The sequence below is a fragment of the Mizuhopecten yessoensis genome, unplaced genomic scaffold, assembly GCF_002113885.1.
Source record: "Mizuhopecten yessoensis strain PY_sf001 unplaced genomic scaffold, ASM211388v2 scaffold716341, whole genome shotgun sequence".
NCBI classification, from domain to species: Eukaryota; Metazoa; Mollusca; class Bivalvia; order Pectinida; family Pectinidae; genus Mizuhopecten; species Mizuhopecten yessoensis.
The window spans coordinates 724,933-736,988 of NW_018480068.1; the positions used below are offsets into that span (position 1 = coordinate 724,933).

Here is a 12,056-nt window from a genome sequence, read left to right on the forward strand (position 1 = left end):
ACTTTCTGTCAGGAAGTTAGAAGAGTCAACGATAAGGGGAACAACTCTAGCAACCAAACGACCTTAACAAAAACCTTCGGCAATTTGCTTGAGTATGTTCCTTATTTATTACATGGTGTTAAAACTGACGGCGATGACAAAAATAGCATTGAGAGTGGATGTGTAAGGCTCCCACCGCCAGTGTGTTGGAGCATCATTTCTAGATTAGCTTAAGGGCATTACCTCAAATTAAAACCAGTACCACCATTCTTTACACCATGAGCTAAAACTTTTGTATTCTAAACTAGAACAGCTTCTATCCATGTACTTTGATGAATTTGTTGGTAAAATAAATTTCAGATTTATAACTTCACCACTAGAAACATCAAACTATTTGCCATTCAAGCTTATATATAGATATCGATGGAGCCATAAGGCACACTTGTCACTGTTAATTGAAGATATCATATTTCTAGTCTCCTAATAAAAACCTCTAGGAGCAGCAAAATATCAAAGGCAAGATTTTTGCCCTCTGGTGTATGTTTTTCTAAATATTGTTTGACAAATGTTACGGATATTTGATTATGCTGATTTTTTCTTTTTTTGATGGCAAAGTCTTGCTAGAAATAGTCCCCATACAAAATTGTGCTATAGTGGGTGACAAAAGTCTACAGGAACACCCTGTACAAAGTGATGTCTGTTGAACAAAGAAAGTGTTATAACTCTGTATAGTGGGGCATGTGACCCAATCTTAGTATGCAACGCTACACCCTGCCATGTATGGTGGAGGATTATCAAACTTCATTGGGAAGCTTTCAGGAACGGCACAATATTACATATATAGAAACAACACCAGACAGATTACAACAGCTAAAAGACAGGTCATGAGAATTTATTTTTGGTATTAATTCTCGAAAATATCTGATCCTGGAATAACTTCTATTCCTGGTATTAAATAAGACGATAATTTGATTTGATAAACAGATAATTCTGCAAAACAGAATCTTATTAGATAAATAACTAGCAGTGTTTCAAATCTGATTGGATATACAGATATTCATATGAAAACAAATTTTAATGGCCATACCATCAGATAAACAGCTAGCTATATAACATCAAACCTTATTTGATGAACGACACCAAATCTGACTGGACAACAGCTAGAAACGCAGCAATACAAATGATTGGATAACAGCTGAGCATACAACACAAATCTGATTGGATGAACAGCTAGACATAAAACACAAAATCTGATTGGACTAGATATACAACAATACATCTGATTGGATAAATAGCTTGACATACAACACCAAATCTGATTGGATATACTGCAATCGAATGTAGTAGTGTCTGTAGACAGGAATGATTTGTATAGAATAAAAGTGTAGTGAGATACGTACAGGCACAGCCAACACTATCTGGAGGCCTGGCCATCTATCAGGAGACCGTATTGATTCTGGACCTATTCAACATTCCTGAGTTAGTCACTTACCACATACAGCCCTTGACCATTATTCAACTATCTATTTCCACAGAAGCAGTCCTGATTTTAAAACAGCTCTGCTTGGATTACATACTGAGGAAATCAAATCAGTAGCCCGATGGAGCTGCAGAAAAAAACAGAAACTTGACGTCACGACGTAACGATCGACAGTATTTAGCAGTGAGATACTGACGCAATTGGGAAAATCAAACACGTGTATGCACATGTTAGATATGCATGGATTCCTAAAGGGAGACATTATCGATAATTGTGCACATATCAAATATGTATAGGACATCATTGAGAGCGACCAAATACAGACACACATATAAGGTCTGGCTGGTACTTATATACAATTATCCAAGATTTTATTCCATTTGTCAACACATCGACCCATTATACACTGAACCCGCTTCTTTAAGAACGTCCAGGATTACACTTAACTCCTTCATTAGATACACAATGCAGGTTTTACTGAACTCCTTCATTAGATACACAATCCAGGTTTTACTGAATTCCTTCATTAAACATGTCTACAAGACTACACGTACAGGACCTTTGTATTAGACAGTCATCTTTAGAAATGTAAAAATGATGACATAGCCTATGACATTATTTCCTGTTTCATTGATTTTTTGTCCTTAAATAACTCATCCATTTTTCAAGCTTTTCCTTTTGTGAATTTCAATGTTTTTCTCTCAAAATACTTTATCTTTTTAAGATTTCATACTATTCTGTTTTCTATCCTTCCATTACTTTCTAATATGTCATTTTATAATTTCAGTTTCTCTTTTTATAATCTAATTTTTTGTCTTCAGAATTTTAATACTTTGTCTTTTTACAGTTTCCTACTTTGTCCTTTCACAATTTCCTTCATGGTCCCTTCTGTTATTACATACAACATCTTGTTGATGAACAGACATGGTCCCTTCTGTAATTACATACAACATCTTGTTGATGAACAGACATGGTCCCTTCTGTAATTACATACAACATCTTGTTGATGAACAGACATGGTCCCTTCTGTAATTACATACAACATCTTGTTGATGAACAGACATGGTCCCTTCTGTAATTACATACAACATCTTGTTGATGAACAGACATGGTCCCTTCTGTAATTACATACAACATCTTGTTGATGAACAGACATGGTCCCTTCTGTAATTACATACAACATCTTGTTGATGAACAGACATGGTCCCTTCTGTAATTACATACAACATCTTGTTGATGAACAGACATGGTCCCTTCTGTAATTACATACAACATCTTGTTGATGAACAGACATGGTCCCTTCTGTAATTACATACAACATCTTGTTGATGAACAGACATGGTCCCTTCTGTAATTACATACAACATCTTGTTGATGAACAGAATTTCCTGTGAATTCTTCCATGAAAATGTTGTCCTTGCAGTTTCCTTCGTACTGCAATAATACAATTTTCTTTGGGATGCTGCCAAATGAACTATCTGTATTGGAGAAGAGAAATTTGCTGAATTCAAACATTAAAAATCCCTTTTATAGAGAAAATTCCTGTATTGATTGTCCCTGCATGGAGTTAAGCAGCACATCATCTGAGGCAGGACTCTGCGGTGATGCTGGCTTCTGTTCGTCACCACAAGGTGAACTTCTCACATTGTCTTAACTACCAGCTTTGCTCTCCCTCACATAATGTCAACAGTGAAATCAGGTTTGGGCTAATCAAGTGAAACGGGCTGGAAAATTAGCCAAGTACAAAATCTCCCACATTCCACACCACAATAGCATTGATCTGAACATACATGTACGTTGATTGAGGTATTTCAACCGCACACCGTCATTATCATCAATGTATAGGTGACGGTAGGCATCTCTCTGTATCTGTATTCTTTTTACCAACTAATTCAATAGTATTACTGGTATAGTTGTAATCAGTATGATCGGGCAAAGAATTAACTACAAAAATTATCTAGAGAATCTTCAATCAAACTAACTGATATGCTGCCTCCCCATGCATTCTGTAGACTAGGATGGATTCGTAATCAATATGGTGCTATATCTTAGGACTAACACATTTGATAATACTCAATTAAGATAGAGAATTTTATTTTATTCAGATTAACATAAATGGTGGTTGTGTTTTGGGGAGGGGGGCTTCCTATCTTATTTAGTTTTAATTAAGAATGAAGTGCTTTTAATTGGCATTCAAGGTCAAAAATAATTCAGCAAACGAGCAACCAGGGCAGACTCCCAGTGATCTTGGATTTTCAGATCAGAACTTGGTAAGGACTTCCTAAGGAATATGCAGCTATTATGGAGAAGTTATAAATGTCTCGGTCAATAAGACTGATGTGTACCAAAAGCACAAAACACTTTGTGGTGACTGCTTAAGGAAAGTTTGCATCAATTTAAGAGTCAACTATTGCAGACCTTCTTGAAAAGAAGTGAAACATGTTTTAGTGTTAATAGACAACTGACTAGGGACAATGCATGAAGGTCCAAGATGGATAACAATAACTCACATCAATGATCAAAAATATGCCAAAAAATATTAACCTGATTCTTAATCATATCTAAAGGAGAATCCTTGGACATTATTTCATGATAAAAGGCCATATTCCGACTATCAACCATTTTTATTATCAATCTTTGGACATATAGATGCCAAAAACAGCCATAATCAAACTACCAACTATGTTTATTATGGAGTTCTGTTCATCCAGGATACTTACAGCACTCAAAACAGGACCAACAACAATAGGAGCAGTACCATGGGCTTATCTGGCTAGTCGATGGTGATGACCACACGAGTCAGCACAGCAAGCCAAGCATGGCTCAAACACCCCGGCAGTCATCATCAGCCGGCAGTCATCATCAGCCGGCGCTGGGCAAGATAAATCAATTCCTGGCCCATATCACAAAATATGACATGGGTTCTGGCGTCCATTTGATGATTAAAACCTTGCCTACACTGGATGTTACATAACATGCGCTCAGACCCTTCCAGCAGAGATGCAGTGATTTGTAATCTGGAGTCCATTTACATACAACAAATATCAAACCATCATATGTTGCCAACATGTTCAATTCTTTCATTTCCCGTAAACTTTTACACAATGAATACAATCCTGTTGTTTGGACTGTTGTTTTTTTCTATTAATTTCTTCAATGAATGTTTGTGTATTTAAACCATTCCTGCCTTTATTATTCCTAAAAACAATTCTAAAGCTTGAACGTCATTTTGATTGACAACAGGAAATGACGAAAGTTAGCAGCAAACTAATGTTTTACTATGTTGTTCTGTTTTGCATCTTTCTGAATTGCATTATGTGTATATGTGTAATTCTACTTTGGCGAAAGCTTCGTGATCACTGGCCACCCCCATCACTACTCCGAGCCATTCCGGGCGAGAGGAGCGAGTCTAGTCGCTCCGATGTCAAGGACAGATTTGTGCGGCTTGTAGAACACATTGTGTTTCCTCCTGTTTGTGCCAACCCTCACTCAAAGTTGTCTGCATTGCCGAGGTCTCCGTTTAACTAAGGAGCAATGCTAACAATAATGGACATCTATATGAAGCCTTTCAATAATGTGAAGTTGTTAAATTAATTTGTTCCCCACTACAGCTAGAACAAAACATATCTAAAGTAAACGCCACATGGAAATTTTTAAGAGTCAGTTCTGATTAGACATATTTTAACTTTACACAGGTTAAAAATACAGGTTAAATATAATTTATCGGTTTAGGAATCTTGGTTTATACACCCATATAAGCCAGTAACGTAAAATTTCTTAATAACAAATTCCAACGGACCTGTAATTATGCAAGGAATCAGTTCGCTACAGTCAAAATTTGTTGCAGAGCTTGATATGAATAAGACAATCAAAAGGAGACACAGATATTACTATGTAATATACAGAAGAACTCACAAGAGAGACGGATTAAATTCTGAATTCTATGCCATTTATGGTTAAGTTCCAAGTTGTGTCCCGGTGCTGGAGGTTGTTCCAAGTTGTGTCCCGGTGCTGTAGTTTGTTCCAAGCTGTTTGACATTTGGTCTGCCTTGGAGTGATTACCCCCGTACTTACCCATTTACCACAGTGAAAAATGACTTATGAAAGAAATATTTTATTCTAATTTCCCTTTTAACGGACATCTCTACTCTACTACAAAGCACGGACCTCCTGATTAGAAAGCAAGGTGCTTATAAACTCTCTTACTGTGTATATATGTGTAATGCAAAAAATTCCCACATCCTTAATTTTTTCTCATATGAGTTTACAGGAAATAATATTAATTTAACAGGAAATAAGAAATAAAGTCTTTAAACAGTAAATGAAAGTGTTCAAATTCTTTCTGTTATTTTTCTTATGAGCTGGAAAACTTACCCATTTTCCTTTTATTTGTTTAATTCTCTATCTCAATTTCCTCGTTTTCTATTCATTCAAAAGCTTTGTTAAGTGAACAGAGAAATTAAAGTTGTAAAAGTGTAGTCATACTATTCTACCATATGCACCTAATGTAATTTTATATAAAGCTTTGAATTTAATGAGATGAATATTTCAGGTTGTAAAATGTTAAAAAATGCATGCTCTAATTATAAATGCTACAGCTAGGTTGGTACCTGTGTTCCTGTAAACACCTATTTATAATTACCTGTAGCTGATCTGAGATCAAGATCTAAGCACACCTTCATCTAGATAAAGATTGATACAAATACTTCATAGCTATCGCTCGCAACAAAACAGGTAAATTTACCCCGTTGAGAAAAGAGGTAGAAAATCCAATTTTACATTGAATTTTCTCTACAAATATTGACCCAGTGGTGCTTGTGAGCCATATATAGAGGCTCAGAAAGCTTGTGTGTGTATTGTATACGTAGCACAGTGTCAAGTGGTGGGGGTGTAACTGGTATGCGAGTACGAGTGTGTACTCCTCAAGTATGTCATCCCCACACTCAGATAAAGACTAACATCAACAAGGAATAGAAATCTAAACCAGACATTTACGTCAGACAAGTCTACTGCAACAGTTTTACCTTCCCACCAGCTGTTGATATGATTGACTGAATAAATTAAAATAATTAATCTCCATATATCTATAGCACAACAGACTTATGTTTATAAACCAACTCATTTGAAGTAACAAACAGTAATGATTTTTTTGCAGGTTGGGACCAAATTTCGGTTCAATGCTAGAAAATGTTTTCATAAAAGTGTCAGGTTTCTACATTTAAGTAGACCTTAAAATTAGATAAGATTAATGCAGTGTGTTAGATAGAATCCCCCACCAACTGTTTCTATATACTCTGAATATTGATCCTGATGTAGTAGAATTGAACCGTTTATGGCATCAGATGGACGTTTGTGCAAATTTTCAAAGAAAATGTGCATAAAATTTAACATACTTGTTGGTTAAAACTCATTTGTAATTCAGCGAGTGTTGTTTTAATAAGACATCTTGGACTAGGAACAATCTACTGTATTCTTGTGAATAAATGAAACCCATTATCAATGTGAATTTTTTGTTGCCCTAAACAAGATGTAGCTCTTTATTCTGTAAGCAAATGTCACAACTGTTTTAATGTATGTAATGAATCAATAAAATCAATCGAGAGGAAACAATCAGCGAGGAGATGAGAAAATATACGCCACTAAGCCAGGTCATTTAATCGATGGCTTCCCCTCCATCCACCACACCAAAACCTAACACTGGAAGACAGCGTTTTAACAAGATCCAATTTTGTAAGGACTTAGTGTAAATCTATATTGATTATTGCAGACAAGCCTTGCTGATTTATGAGCACCTATAAGCTTGGGCATACACCTCTATGGCATCCACAAGCTATGTCCTGCCACACTCGCCCTTCCTCATAACCTACCACTATCTATATGTCCCAACACACTCCACATAACCTACCACTATGTCCCTACACACTCCACATTACTCACCACTATGTCCCTATACACTCCACATTACTCACCACTATGTCCCTACACACTCCACATAACTCACCACTATGCCCTTACACACTCCATATAACCTACCACTATGTCCCTACACACTCCACAATACTCACCACTATGTCCTTACACACTCCACATTACTCACCACTATGTCCCTATACACTCCACATTACTCATCACTATGTCCCTACACACTCCACATAACTCACCACTATGTCCCTACACACTCCATATAACCTACCACTATGTCCCTACACACTCCACAATACTCACCACTATGTCCTTACACACTCCACATTACTCACCACTATGTCCCTACACATTCCACATTACTCACCACTATGTCCCTACACACACCACATAACCTACCACTATGTCCCTACACACTCCACAATACTCACCACTATGTCCCTACACACTCCACATTACTCACCACTATGTCCCTACACACTCCACATTACTCCCCACTATGTCCCTACACACTCCACATAACCTACCACTATGACCCTACACACTCCACATAACCTACCACTATGTCCCTATACACACTCCACATAACCTACCACTATGTCCCTATACACACTCCACATAACCTACCACTATGTCCCTATACACTCCACATTCCTCACCACTATGTCCCTACACACTCCACATACCCTACCACTATGTCCCTATACATACCTCACCACTATGTCCCTACACACTCCACATAACTCACAGCTATAACCTTTTTTGCCCCTCGCTGTTTGTTAAAACAAACCCCTTCTGTTACACACACATCCCACATCCACCCACAAGATAAATGTAATAAAGGCAGGCATCGCCAAATATCTCAACGTAAATGCCATTTTATGTGACTTTAAAAAAACATATTTTATTCAAACAGTGTCTTGCAATACCTGCATAAATTGTTCATGTTTGCCCTGTGCTGGGTAGCTTTCGGCTATCCGACTCTGATATACCAAATACAGTTAGTCCCTGTCTGTATAGGTAGATTGTTTATTTTGGGCAGACACACAATTTAAATGGTTATTTGTTTGTGAATTCCTGATTCTAAAGATATACCCTACATTGCTTAGTGGCGCATATCAACTGCTACATACCATTGTAAACGGTTTATATATAAGTATCATCTTTCAATGTCTAACATTTTTTAGTCAACCGCAACAAACCATTTTTGTCACTGGTGAACCTTTTAGATTTAACATAGATATTTGCAGTAAATGAATACTATATATAGACATGAAATTATGTCTCAAGCAATCATTTTGAACAAGGAATCTATAATTATGAGTTAGACTTACCGAGAAAAACCAAACTACTTTCTTAAAAACTTGCTTTCTATTCATAGTACCTGCGACCAGAACCTATCTTTGACCTTTAGACCCAAGAGCAACCCTAAGCAAGCAATTCCACTGGATAAAGACTTGACTGACCAATAGAAACTCATATGTTTGAACCGAACTTATTTTCTTAGTAATCGTGACTTCCGATTTTTAACCTAAAATGAAATGCCACAGGAGTGGCTTGAGCAGGACATCACTTTGACTTTTAAGTTCCATTGCACCAACGTCTCAACTTACTGTGCCAAAAATGATTGTATACGGTACAAACACCAGTACACAGCATAATACCATATATTTGTTTGTATAAATGTAATGACATGTGAAGGCTGATATTTACACTCGGCAAATATTACCAACAACTTATTAATTACGGGACAAAAATTTAACCGCCCAAAAGTTTCCTAGTTATGCAGTAGTTATAAGTGACCTTGATTTTTAAAATTTTGACCAGAAAAGCAATTCCAAATAAGTGCTTTTGACAAGGAGGTCCTGGGTAAACATTAAGTTTGAATGACCCACATGAGTTACGAAGAAACTGGTTATTTTTAGAAACAGTTATATTACCATTGAGAAGTAATTATAATCCAAAGCAAGCTCTTTAGGCATGGACGCGTACTAATAAGTTCAGGTTTGACTGAGCAAAGGAAACTCAATTAATTGTGCCAAAATCCAACCAGTAGTCATTAGGTTCAGATCTTCACAGCGCGGGGGGTATAAATAAAGATAGCGTAATAGGAACCAAGACATTTTTATTGACCTTATTTGTGGTAACGTGGAAATTACTGGTACTTCTAGCTAGGGATAACAGATATAAAATTCAGGAAAAGCTCCATTCCTGTTGAATTTACCCAGGACAGTTTTTGCTGGAAGAAAAAACAGGAACTACTCATTAAAAAAACGTTTTTCTGCATGATGGAGCTTTTATAAATCATTTCCGAAAAGAAACATGTACCTTGCATAACTTTTTTCTTTTGTTATTTTAAGACACAGATTCCAACCAAGGACCTAGAAACTTGTGACAGTTTCTGTAACCAACCTGTTCAAATCAGTCACTTGGCCCAGTCCCATAACAGTTAACTTTATAACCAAAACAAAATGAACTCATTCACCCCTGAAAACACATTTGAACTCTTTCAATTCAAAGGTTGGAATAGTTCATTATGAAATTTCAGGGGTGAATGAGTCAAGGGGAGTTGCAGAAAGACTACAGTGGAGTGGGACATGGAGTTGTACAGCCTTTAAACATGTAGATGTTTTACACTAAACAATATCAATACAACAGTATTGGGTTGTTCAAGTTCCACAAATTACACCAGTCAGTGTATGCACTAGCTAGATGGTAGTGAATTACACAGTTTTTATAGCTACCTATAAATTCTAAAACAGAACCATTGTTGGCGGTTATCCACAATTCTGGAGAACAAGGCCGCTTTACAGAAGACTTTTTGACTGAATTCGTGCTTTTAAAAACCCTTACGTGTCGTAAGCTTTTTTCAAGCCCTGAATACAATCGTCACTTTAGTATCAATACCCGTTTGTTTTCCGAACTGATTGAGAGGATTCAAAGCTGTTCTTTACAAATAGTGAATAATCGTTTAATCAACAACAGTTTAAGGAAGGACTGGATCAAACTAAACAATAACTTACAGGTTTGAGAATATGAAGACAAATGACTCTGCTCCAAAGGATCTACACGTCAGCAAGAAACGACTCCAAGCAGCGTCTGTAAACAAGCATTTAAATGTTAATGACAATTAAGTATGTGTAAGCACAATACTTAAAATTTACAACAATTACAGCAATTATCAAATCACAACATAATGATAATTTCAGCATTTGTAAAACAAGAATATTAATATTGTCTACACAACATCTTATATATATTGCTGGATAAGTATGTACATGGTTTTGTAAATATTTGCAATGGCCAGTAAGTGTGAGCTATTACGTTCACAATCCCCTCACAAGATTCACCCGATTGGGCAAAAATGAACACGCTAAGATTTCGATGTCTAGTCTGTATCTTGAAGACGCTACCAAAAAATATGCAAATCAAGCTAAGGTTATTTTACATCGTGTGGCAGTAACAAGAGTAAGACTGACCCAGATTTCTAAGTTAGAGCTAGACTGACCCAGATTTAGATGTTCATTCATGTGGCAGTAACAAAGAGTTGATATGACCCAGATTTGAACAAAGTGCTGTAGTATTACAAACAGTTTGCTAGAAGATGGCATCATAAAACATCATATAAACACATGTGTACATACCATTACACACCAAAGATACCCAGGAATGTATAGAACCATAAATGTGACTTGAAACAGAATCACTGGTAACTCCTTAACACATAGGTATAAGTGTTTATACCTACAGTTCGTATATCAAAGCTAGATAACATTAAGTGTTGGAATAACACATCTCCTCTAAACCTCGATTGTTTCAAGACTTGACCTGGCCTGAAATATGTAGAAACCTAGGTAAAGCTGGCTAGAACAAATGCACCAATATGTATGACAAGCTGTTATGAACTTAATGTATGTCCATGATGTCTTAGTTATTGCCGCCTACAAATGTACTGAAACTGCTTTTAGCAACTGCAAGAACATGATCAGCTCAAATTATTATTTGTTTCCAGCTACCATGAACCACACAAGAGCTGAATAAAACAAAAGATTTTATGTATCCCCAGCTATAGGGAACAAATTCAAACACATGAGCCATCCCTAGCTACAACTGTATACCGCAAGTGTGTGGATGAGACATTTGGAGCTTTATAGGTACATACACAAATGTACACAGGAACAAAGCATAATGAGGACATATTTATAAAAATATGGAGCAACTATTTGAATATGCTAGACATGCCTAATTACGAATACATTAATCAACACTTAGTTTCAGTTAATGACATATAACCAATTAAGAATGTACCAAGTAAGTGCTCCACTGATTACCAACCTATGTACCATACACTTGGATCAAGCATTGATATACCAAGCAAGATCTACAATTATGAAGTATCTTCTGGAATAAAATCTTTTTCACAAGAATATTATTTTGATGATTTACATATATTTTTTTAACTATGCCATGGAACAGACATCTCAACTATTACAAATTGGCTCAAAGCAATCTCTTCAGTTCTGAATTTTATTATCGGTTCGATTTAAAAAAAAAAAACAAAACTTTTCCATACTTGTGAAATACACAAGCAAAATCTTCATTAACTTGCAACTCTCTACTCTACATATATAATACCAGGTATTTAGAATATCTTTTATTATGTAACCCCATGCCA

At 36.2% G+C, this 12,056-nt stretch overlaps 1 protein-coding gene across 1 annotated transcript in view; it reads right to left on the reverse strand.

The window, feature by feature from the left end:
• The window catches only part of LOC110443351 (plasma membrane calcium-transporting ATPase 2-like), a 160,868-nt gene that overhangs the window by 139,379 nt on the left and 9,433 nt on the right, over positions 1 to 12,056 (reverse strand). The window contains exon 2 of the mRNA XM_021487528.1: positions 10,405 to 10,480. The gene's annotated coding sequence lies outside the window, so the exon portion shown is untranslated. The remainder of the gene's footprint in view (positions 1 to 10,404; positions 10,481 to 12,056) is intronic.